The sequence below is a fragment of the Lycium barbarum genome, chromosome 4, assembly GCF_019175385.1.
Source record: "Lycium barbarum isolate Lr01 chromosome 4, ASM1917538v2, whole genome shotgun sequence".
Taxonomy (NCBI): domain Eukaryota; kingdom Viridiplantae; phylum Streptophyta; class Magnoliopsida; order Solanales; family Solanaceae; genus Lycium; species Lycium barbarum.
In genome coordinates, this window is record NC_083340.1 from 42,416,714 (window position 1) to 42,428,970 (window position 12,257).

Here is a 12,257-nt window from a genome sequence, read left to right on the forward strand (position 1 = left end):
ATTTATCTTTTGTCACAGATGTAATTAAGATATTTGAAGTTTCAATGATGTATACAAATATCTCACAAACGCAACGGATAGACGAAATATGTACAAGAGTTTTACCAAATCATTCGTGCAAGGAATGAATGAATGTATTTGAATTTATAAGAATTTATTTGGCATTTTGTTTGCTTTTATTTTTCTCTCTTTGGAATACTTTATATGATTGTTATGATTATATGTATCTGTTTTACCTTTCTAACTTCAAAATTAACTAGATACGTTTTTTTTAGTTGTAATTGGATTTTGAATGATATCAACTATGAGAAGGAGATGAGGCTTCTTTTAAATAAGTTATTACATTTGTGGCTAGGTAAAATAATTATATAAATAAATATTAGACGGATCATCAACTTTTTAAAGCAGTTGGGTTCCCTAGTATATTTATATATAATAGAAATATTAATTTATACAATATTATGTATTAATTAGAGAATTAATTTATAAAATCATATAAAGAATTTATTCTTTAAGTTCCCTATTTTGCACTTTTTTACAATAATATTTTAAAGATAAGCTTTAATTTATTTTGTATCACCAAAGTCACATATCTAAAATTTATTTGGTATCAACGAAGTAATCTTTTGGTAATTTTAAAGGAATATTTATAACGTTAAGAATAAAAAAAATTGGGATACATCAATACATTTTTTTGAATTTCAATTGAAAGATTAAATCTTTGAAATTTGAATTAGAAAACAAATTGTGAAAGATAAAGTTTTTGAATTAAATTTGTATGAGGATAAAGATAATGTGAGGATATCGATACATTTGGATATGATCTGTCCTCTATTTACAGGATTTAATAGGTACATTCCTCGCCTTCTCTTCATTCTTTGAATTCCACTTTCTCATAAGTGTCTGACTTTTAATGATGCAAAAACTTTCATTTTTTTTTTGTCATATCAGTTCTCTTTTACTTATGTAAAATGTATTGCAATTATATGTAGGTGGAGATATATATATTTACTGAACTAGAATCACAAATGGAGAATAGTCAAAATATTAATGAGGTACGATAACCTAGAATATATTTGTTTGTTCACTATTTGTAATTTTTGAAACATAACAAGTTTCACATAAAAAAAGAATTCAATTATCCTAAAGGTTTTTGTTTAGATTGTGTTGAAGTTTGCATTTATCATCTTTCCGTATTCTCATATATCATTCTGTTGGATGACATTTTTCTTTTGGCTATATAGCTTTCTTTGTTACACAATCCAACATTTTTATTTTAAAATTATTCAAATATTATGTGACAAATTTGAACATTAAAATGGGGTCAGTGTCATAAAGAAATCAAGTGAGATAAATATACTATTGCAATCACTAGAGAGGTTAGTGTTAAGAAAGAAAATTTTAAAAGTGTTCTCTCTTAAATTATCCCAATATTAAAAGGAGAATAGGTAGTGAAGATATTAAATCGAGGGACGAGCTAATAATAGAAGGTGACATATCCAAAGAGCAGGTTGTGTACAAATTTTACTTGGTTAAATACAATCTTTCAATTTTGACACAAAAATGTGATGTTAGTTTTTGAATTGTAATTAAAACATAAAGTTTTAAAATTAAGTATGATATTTTTAAAAATTTGTATTGAAATATTATTTTAAATTTGAATTAGAAGATAAAAATTATGTCATTATGTCTTAAAGGATTAAACAAATAAATATCAAAGTTGACTAATTAACAATTATTTTTAATATCAGAACTCCTTTTAATTATGTCAATGGGATGTTATAGCGATATTTTCTTTTTGTTTTCATATCAAAATATCTAAAGTAGTTGCAATCGTGATACGATGTTAAGTGTCAATTTAAATTTTCAATATATTTTTTTTTGTTTGAGTATACATCATTGATAACGTTAAATTTAGTATATTAATAGTTATACTTAATATCTCACAAATTTATTGATTTTAAATATGTAAATGCGATATGACAAAAAACTATCATATCAAATAACAAGATAATAATTTTTCACGATTAATTTTCTTTGATACTAGCCGCCGCGCGTCGCGCGGGTACGAAAACTAGTATATAAAACAGGAGATGTACAAGCAACGTGATTAAGCCAAGTGGCAAGCTAATAACAAGCCACTTGACAATTTTAAGACAAAACTATTTAAGTTATGTAATAACTAACAATTAATTAATTTAATATTCACTTTATTAAATTTATTAAATTTTATACCAACTTTAATATATCATGAAAACTCTCTCTCCCCAGGCCTAAAAAACCCTAGGCGTACGTTAGTGGTGCAACCAACGAGCGCCGCTGCCGGCATGGCAAAAGGCCGGGGTCGACCGAAGAAAGACGTTCAAACCAATGATATCCAGCTAGCAGTGGCGAACAACAACAATATACCGTATTAACCTCGGGGAATAAGGGAGAAGGAGCTTTAAATAAGGAATTAGAGGCGAAGATTGTAGCCCTAGCGAGAGCAGAGATGGCGAGGTTAGGGTTCACAGTCACACCTACTAGTGCGCCAGTGATGAAGCAAGCGACAGGTCGAATAGTCACGCCTCCGACGATTCCACCACCGCAAAATACTGGGGCTAGCCGAAGGTTAGAATTAGAAACACCGCTAGGTGTGGAACGGGAAGAGCGGATAATACCTCCGGCCCTAGCAGAGGAAAAGAACTGGGCAAAATTGTTTGCAGGTAACACTATGGCTTCAAAAGGCCTGAACTTGCAATTCATTGCTCCTATCATTAGAGACGGTGTGAAAATTGCCCAATTGGAGAAGCAAGAGGTTGAGAAGGAAGTGGAACAATGGAAGAATGCTCTAATATTATATGTTGTTGGGGATTCTCCCACTATAGGAGCAGTGTTTAGGTTTGTAAATCAATGGAATCTGGGGTACAAACCAAACATATTTTACCATGAGGATGGGTACTTCATCATACAATTACAGAACTCGGCTGATAAGGAAAACATTTTGGTAGCAGGACCGCATCTAATCAACAAAAGGCCAGCTATTGTTAAGCCCTAGAGTGCCACATTTAACTTCAGTGATGAGATATTAAAGACTATACCCATATGGGTAACACTACCTAGCCTACCACTGAACTGTTGGAGCACTAACTATTTGAGCAGAATTGCTAGCAACCTAGGAACACTTATATGTGCAGATGAGTGTACTTCGAAAAAGCAGAGAATATCTTATGCTCGATTGTTGGTAGAGATGGATGTCACAAGAGCACCTTCACAGTACGTGAAAGTCATGGATGCTCATGGCAAGCTTTTTGACCAGATTGTCAGCTATGAGTGGTGGCCCCAATTTTGCCCCTCATGCTGTCAAATTGGCCATATCTTCCCTGAAAATCAGGCAAAACAACCTCAGGACAAACCAAAGGCTCGGGAAGAGAATGGGAAAAACAAAGGGGGTCCAAAGAAGGATAAACAAGCATGGAAACACAAAGGGGGGCACCCTAAAGGACCCCAACCAGTTCAGGAACCAGTGCAGGGGATTGATCGTGATGAAGGTTGGAAAGAAGTAAAGGGCAAAGGGTTAAGTAAAGAAATAAGTACAAACCAGGGGCAGCTAGTAGAAACTGCAAATGGCTTCACCCCACTGCAGGAGAATACTTTCGAACAAGTTTTTCAAGCTGCTTTGACTATGCAAAGGGGTGGTAGGGGGAGTACAGGTACTGGGAGTAAACCTCCTGATCCTTCAGCAACCTCTCAATGATAATAGCCACCTGGAATGTAAGAGGCTTCAATAAGCTTTTTAAGCATAAGGAGTTTAGTAGAGTAATGAATAAAGAGAATATAGTAGTTATAGCTATCATAGAACATAGAGTAGCTAAGCAACATGCATCTAAAATCAGGAAGAAGGTACTTCCTACATGGAGCTGGAAGGATAACTATGATCAAGCTGGTAAAGGAAGGATTTGGATAGCATGGGATCAAAGCAAAGTGGACCTCACAGTTTTAACCACACACAACCAACTTATCCATTGCTTACTGAGGGATATCACCTCTGATAACCAGGTGGAGTTTAATGCGGTGTATGGGCTGCATACCATAGCAACTAGGAAACCTTTGTGGCAAACTCTAGTGACTATGAAAGCAAATATAGTCAACCCATGGCTCATCATGGGTGACTTTAATGCAGTCCTTAATGAAGAAGATAGGATAGGGGGAAGTCAGGTAAAGGATGCCGAGATACAAGATTTTGCTGAAATGATAGATACTATAGGGCTAACTATAATGAAGGCCACTGGCAGATTCTATACGTGGACAAATTCCCATATACACAGCAGGATCGACAGGGCACTAGTCAACTCAGCGTGGATGAACAGGTGGCCGCAGGTGGAGGTGGAGGTGAAGGACCCCCAGTTCTCAGATCATGCTCTTCTATGTGTCAAAATAGGCAACAGGCCGCAAAGAGGAGCTAAGCCTTTCAGATTCCTGAACCACTTATGCAAGCATAAAGATTTTCTAAGGATTGTTCGGGAGAATTGGGAGAAACCAGTCTATGGCAAGGGTATGGCAGAGGTATGGAACAAATTGAAGAACATGAAGGAGGCAATGAAACACCTGAATACTACGGAATTCTCAAAGGTAGAAAATAGGATTCAGGAGACTAGGCAGCAACTCCAGGTTGTCCAAGAGAAGCTCAGGCTGATACTCCATGACCCTGTACTGTTTGACCAAGAAAGGGTACTAAAACATGATCTGGAGAAATGGGTACTGGTTGAGGAAATCATCCTCAAGCAGAAGTCAAGAGTAAAGTGGCTGCAATTAGGGGACAACAATTCAACATATTTTCATGCTAGCATAAAAAGTAGACTCACCACGAACCATATAAATAGATTAGTGACCACCAATGGAGAGATATTAACCAAAGGAAAAGAGATAGATGATGAAGCAGTAGGCTTCTACAAAGGGCTACTGGGGACCTGTGCTGCACAATTACCTGCCATTGATCCAAGGGTAATGAACTCTGGGAAAATATTACATCGAGATCAGCAGATACAACTAATTACCCCAGTCACCAAGGAAGAGGTATACAAGGCACTAAAAGACATATCTGAACTGAAAGCTCCAGGCTGCGATGGCTTTAATGCCTGTTTCTTCAAGAAGACATGGACAATCATAGGAGAGGATGTATCAAATGCAATACTACAGTTCTTTCAAAATGCTAAAATGTTCAGTGCCATCAACTACACAACAGTAACCCTTATTCCCAAGGTACCAAATCCCGCCACCATTAAAGAATTTCGACCCATTTCATGTTGTACTATGCTTTACAAAATAATTTCAAAAGTGTTAACAAAGAGAATGCAAAAGGTGATGGAATATTTGGTGGATTGTAGCCAAGCAGGGTTTGTTCCAGGGAGAGTCATAACTGACAATATCCTACTCAGTCATGAGCTCGTGAAGGGATATGGGAGGAAAGGGATGTCCCCCCGTTGTATGCTTAAAATAGACATGCAAAAGGCCTATGACTCAGTTGAGTGGCCCTTCCTTGAGCAAGTACTACACAGCCTGAATTTACCTAGTGAATTTGTGGTCTGGATCATGAACTGTGTGCAGTCTATCTCATATTCTATAATTCTGAATGGGAACCCAACTCCGCCCTTTTCTACTAGAAGAGGACTTAGGCAGGGGGATCCTATGTCCCCCTTCCTGTTTGTGTTGATCATGGAATATCTGAGCAGACTATTACAACAACTTCAGCATGTACCAGACTTTAATTTCCATCCCAAGTGTGCGAAGCTGAACCTAGTCCAGTTAGCTTTCGCAGATGACTTGCTTCTCTTCTGCAGAGGAGATACTAGTTCAGTACATCTGTTGCATAGCCAATTCCAAAAATTCTCTCAAGCTTCTGGACTTATTGACAACCCTACAAAAAATGATGTGTACTGTTGTGGGATCAGCAGGGATGTGGAAAAAGAAATACTAGGAATTCTGGGATTTAGTAAAGGTGAACTTCCATTCAGGTACTTAGGGGTCCCTTTAAGTACAAAACGAGTTTCAGTAGTGCAATGCAAGCCTTTGATAGAGAAGATCATCGGTAGGATCAAATCATGGACTACTAAGTTCCTGTCCTATGCAGGCATGACACAACTAGTTAAATCAGTTTTGTTTTCTATCCAAGTGTTTTGGGCTCAAATATTTGTGCTACCAAAGAAAGTGATGAAGATCATAGAAGCTACATGTAGGAGTTTTTTATGGACAGGAGGGACTGAGATAACAAAGAAAGCTCTGATCTCGTGGGGAAAAGTCTGCCAGCTTGAAACAGCATGTCACGACACGACTAGGGGCCGCGACGAGCACCCGGTGCTAGCCTCCCCCCGGGTACCCCATTAGCTTACTCTTATGCTTACATTTAGGCGAACCACACAATTACACATACATTTCCTTTCATTCATCAAACCAGTCCCATTTGGACAACGACACCTTTATATCATCTTAGGCTCTTATGCCACATCAATGTACGCGGGCCGACGAGGCCGACAAAATGATATACAAAACATGGGCCAACAAGGCCAGACATATCTAACCACACACACACGTGACTACGAGCCTCTAAGAAGAGTATAACATGTCACATAAGCGGGACAGGACCCCGCTATGCCCATAATTATATACACAAAATAATAAGTACCCAAAAGCTATGGCTCCGAAGGAAATGGAGCTCTGCTATGCAATCTCTGAATAAGCAGCTATGGATCAAGTCTGTCTCCTTGTGCACCTGCGGGCATGACGCAGCGTCCACAAATAAAAGGACGTCAGTACGAAGAATGTACTGAGTATGTAAAGCATGATCAACATCGATATACATATATGTATATACATAATGAACAACATATGAAATAGCATAGGAGGGGGAGACAATAACATCATCATCATGACACTTACTTGCCTTTCATAGGAATTTTCCATTTATCATACGTATTAGTATACATACCCTATTTCACACTCATGTACATAGTCTTATCACATTCATATTCATTTTATATACATAGTCATATTCTATACATAGTAATCTCATAGCATACCCGACCGCGTAGGATCGGTGTTTCATACATACTTGGCCAACCAACGCTCAAGGTTGCTCATACCTGGCCCTACCAAGGCTTCAGGGTTATCCGTACCATCTGCAGAGGTGTGCGCGCGTTTCGTAAGCGTATACATACTCTATACATATTCATATACATATATTCTACCCGGCGTCATAAGCTCGGGGTTTCGCTATAGCCCTTCATAGGCACACATAAGTATGATAGCCCTTAGGCACCCTTAACATCATTATTAATATCATTATCGTTACTATCATCATCATTATCGTTACTTCTATATCATAGACTTACTCGTCATATGAGGTGTGTAGTACAATCGTCGTACATATCAAGTATCGTGAGCTTATGAGCTCGGAACAACAATCGTTTGGAAACAACATGCTCATACACAGGAAATAGGAATTTGGCCAAGAACCATGCCTTATGAAAGAAGGGTTAGCCTTACATACCTTTTTGTCGGACTATTCTACACTTGCACGTCCCCTTCCAATGTTAGCATTCCTACCTTCATTAATATCATAACAATGGCCATTAGTCATTCACATTATCCACATTATCTAGACTTCTCAACTTGCTTCTAATTCATCCATATTCAAGGTCATAACACCCAACTTCGTCCATCCGTCTAAAGTGTCTAGTTCATGATCTTAATACTATTTATAACACACTCATATCACAACACAACAACATTCGTGATTCAATTCAAACTATTCCTCAAAATGTCACTATTCATCATTCATGACCTAGTTAACCATATTTTCTACAATCCATGCATTTAAACTCTCCAATATCTTAATCGTCATATAAATATCATGAATCTTACCTTAGAAGTTGTAGGAACAAGCTTTAGTTGATAATACTCCACTTTGAGCAAAACCCTAGTTTTTCTCCATTTGGATTTCTTGACTTGGATGACCTTTTATGATGTTCTTACTCTTGATTCACTTTGTCTTATGTTGTTGATGACTTATGATCCTTGAAAACTTGGATAATAAATGTAGAGAGAGGTTTTAGAGAGAAGGTGTGTAATGTGGAAATGAAATAAAACAAGTGTTGGTCCCTTTATTTAATGAATTGCAAAATCCGTGTTGCGGTGAACAGAGTTTACGACCACATATTCCATTTTACGGTTCGTCCCTCGCGGTCGTCTTTAACCCTTTCAAAAACCAGAAACTTTGGCTGCTTGCATGGTGATTTACGACTATGGTTTACGGGCCGTAAATCACTTTACGGTCCGTAAACCAGATCGTATTTTACCATTTCCTCAACTGGCAGAATGTTGAAGGCTTGCATGCCAGTTTACGACCTGGCAGTTTATAGACCGTATACCAGTTTACGGTCCGTATTTGCACTTTACGACCACTGGGCAGATTGCAATTCTACAACTTTCCATATTTCTTAGACTTCTCATTTTAATCACCCATATCCATGCACATGCATTGCTCACCTCACCTTGCCTTATCTTAGCCAACTTTCTCGACGTAATCTCGCCTAAGGTCATCAAACGTCGTTTCTTGCTCATGGACATCATACACCCATACTTATCACTAGTTCGTTCACTTACGTACCAACGGAAATTTTTTCCGAGGTGTAACATTCTTCCCCCCTTAAGAACATTCGTCCCCGAATGTTAAAGTGCTCGGGAATTCTACAAAAATTTCGCCAAAGTTTCCCCTATAATATGGCGTTACCATCCTGCCACAACAACCCATAATATCGATGCCACACAGGGCCAAAACATAACATAAAATTTTGGCCACACATGACCCAAAAGCATAAAAGGAAAACATACATACCTTATGATCTTGACGTCTCATCTTGGGCTTTTTCCAAGGGCTAAAATAAATGTGGGTATTTGGATCGCATACTTTCTTCCGCTTCCCACGTCATTTCCTGTCGATGGTTATTTCTCCACAAAACTTTAACTGAGGCCACTTCTTTATTTCTAAGCCTTCGTACTTGCCTATCTAATATGTCAATGGGTATTTCATCATAAGTCAATTTCTCTGTCACTTGTACATCATTTACTGGGATGATCCTAGTAGGATCTCCAATGCATTTTCGGAGCATCGAGACGTGAAACACTGGATGGACTGACTCCAATTCCGGAGGTAATCTAATTCATAGGCCACCTTGCCTATTTTGCACACAATCTCATATGGCCCAATATACCGGGGACTAAGTTTCCCCTTTTTGCCAAATCTTATAACGCCCTTCATTGGCGACACTTTCAAGAACACCCAATCTTTCACTTCGAACTCTAAGTCCCTTCGACGATTATCCGCATAGGACTTTTGACGACTTTGGGCTGCTAACAACCGATCTTATATGAGCTTAACTTTCTCCATAGCTCGCTGGACCAAGTCTGGCCCTATTAACTTAGTTTCTCCGGTTTCAAACCACCCGATTAGGGATCTACACTTTCGCCCATATAAAGCTTCATACGGTGCCATCTGAATACTGGAATGATAATTGTTGTTGTAAGCAAATTCAATGAGTGGCAAATGATCATCCCAATTTCCTCCAAAATCTATCATACATGCCCGTAACATATCTTCAAGAGTCTGAATAATACGTTCGGCTTGCCCATCGGTCTGTGGGTGAAATGTCGTGCTAAGGCTAACTCGGGTCCCTAAACCCTCTTGGAAAGACTCCCAAAATTTTGCTGTAAACTGAGTACCTCTATCAGACATAATAGATACCGGAACACCATGGAGTATCACTATCTCTTTAAGGTAAAGCCTTGCATAATCTTCTGCCGCATAGGTCGTTCTGACCGGTAAGAAATGGGTTGACTTAGTGAGTCTATCCACAATCACCCATATGGAATCATACTTACGTTGAGAACGGGGTAAGCCTGTAATGAAGTCCATGTTAATCACTTCCCACTTCCAAGTTGGGATTTCTATAGCTTGCAACAATCCGCCCGGCTTTTGGTGTTCAATTTTCACTTGTTGACAATTGGGACATTGAGCTACGAATTCCGCTATATCTTTATTCATCCCATTCCACCAATACATAGACTTAAGATCATGATACATTTTCGTTGCTCCGGGGTGGATAGAATAACGAGAATAATGAGCTTCTCTCAAAATCTGGTGGCGTAGACTTGCCACATCAGGGACACATAATCTGCCTCGGCATCGGAGAACTCCGTCTCCTGAAATATCAAATGATGACTCCTCTTTCTGAGGGAATGTATCTCTGTACTGCATTATCATGGGATCCTCATATTGTCGCTCCTTCACCTCTGCTACTAGCGACGAGACTGCAGAATTCTGAATAGTTGCTCCGCTGCTACCTGAGTCCATTACTCGGACTCCTAAGCTAGCTAGCTGCCGGAGCTCACGAGTCATTTCTCTCTTCTCTGGTCGTACATCACTTAGACTTCCCATCAATCTACGGCTAAGAGCATCAGCCACAACATTTGCCTTTCCGGGGTGATACAAAATATTAACATCATAGTCTTTCAGCAATTCCAACCATCGTCGTTGCCGCAAATTCAACTCTTTCTGCTTGAAGATGTATTGAAGACTCTTATGATCTGTATAAATATCCACGTGGACACCATATAAATAATGTCTCCATATCTTTAACGCATGAACCACCGCAGCCAATTCTAGATCATGGGTAGGATAATTCTGCTCATGTTTCCGCAATTGCCTTGAAGCATACGCAATCACCTTGCCATGCTGGATTAACACACAGCCTAGCCCAACACCTGAAGCATCGCAATAAACAACATACCTTCCAATCCCTGTGGAAGTGTCAAGACTGGGGCAGAAGTCAACCTATCTTTCAACTCTTGGAAACTACGTTCGCAAGCATCTGTCCATTGAAACTTAGCTGATTTCTGGGTCAACTTTGTGAGTGGGGCAGAAACAGAAGAAAAACTTTCAACAAATCTCCTATAATAACCTGCTAAGCCCAAAAAGATACGAACCTCCGTAGGTGTTGTTGGCCTTGGCCAAGTTTTCACGGCTTCAATCTTTTGGCTATCCACTCGAATACCATCGGCTGCAACAATATGCCCTAAAAATGCCACCGCGTTCAACCAAAACTCGCATATGGAAAACTTTGCAAATAATTCTCGGGTTCGAAGAACTCCAAGGACAATACGCAAATGATCCGCATGTTCTGCCTTGGATCTAGAATACACCAAGATGTCATCAATAAATACTATCACAAATAAATCCAGGAAGGGCCTGAACACATTATTCATCAAATCCATGAATACCGCCGGCGCGTTAGTTAGCCCAAATGACATTACCCGGAATTCAAAATGACCATATCTTGTTCTAAAAGCTGTCTTAGGGATATCTTTCTCCCTAACTCTCACTTGATGATACCCGGACCTCAAATCAATCTTCGAAAACCATTTGGCACCTTGCAATTGATCAAACAAGTCATCAATCCTCGGGAGAGGATATTTATTCTTAATCGTCACCTTATTCAATTGCCTATAATCAATGCACATTCTCAAGGAGCCATCTTTCTTTCGGACAAACAATACGGGCGCTCCCCACGGGGATGAACTAGGCCTAATGAAGCCTTTATCAAGCAAGTCTTTCAATTGCTCCTTCAATTCTTTCAATTATGCGGGTGCCATTCTATATGGAGGAATAGATATAGGTTTAGTGCCTGGCAACACATCAATGGCAAAATAAATCTCCCGCTCGGGAGGAAGGCCTAGGAGCTCTTCCGGGAACACATCCAGAAATTCATTCACTACGGGAACTGACTGAAGGGTCGGCGATTCAGCTTCTATATCTTGAACCCGCACTAGATGATAAATACAACCTTTCGTGATCATCTTCCTTGCCTTTAGATAGGAAATAAACCTACCTTTTGGTGACACCGTATTCCCTTGCCATTCTAAGACTGGTTCTCCCGGAAATTGGAAACGAACCATTTTCATTCGGCAATCAACATGGGCATAACAAAAATCCAACCAATCCATGCCCATAATAACGTCAAAATCTACCATTTCTAGCTCATGCAAATCAATCATGGTACGACGATCACAAATCATAACTACACAATCTCTATATACTCGGCTAGCTATTACCGAGTCACCCACGGGTGTAGACACCTCAAAAGGTTTGATCGACTCCGGCTCAACTATAAATTGACCCGCAACATAAGGAGTAACATATGATAATGTGGAGCCCGGATCAATCA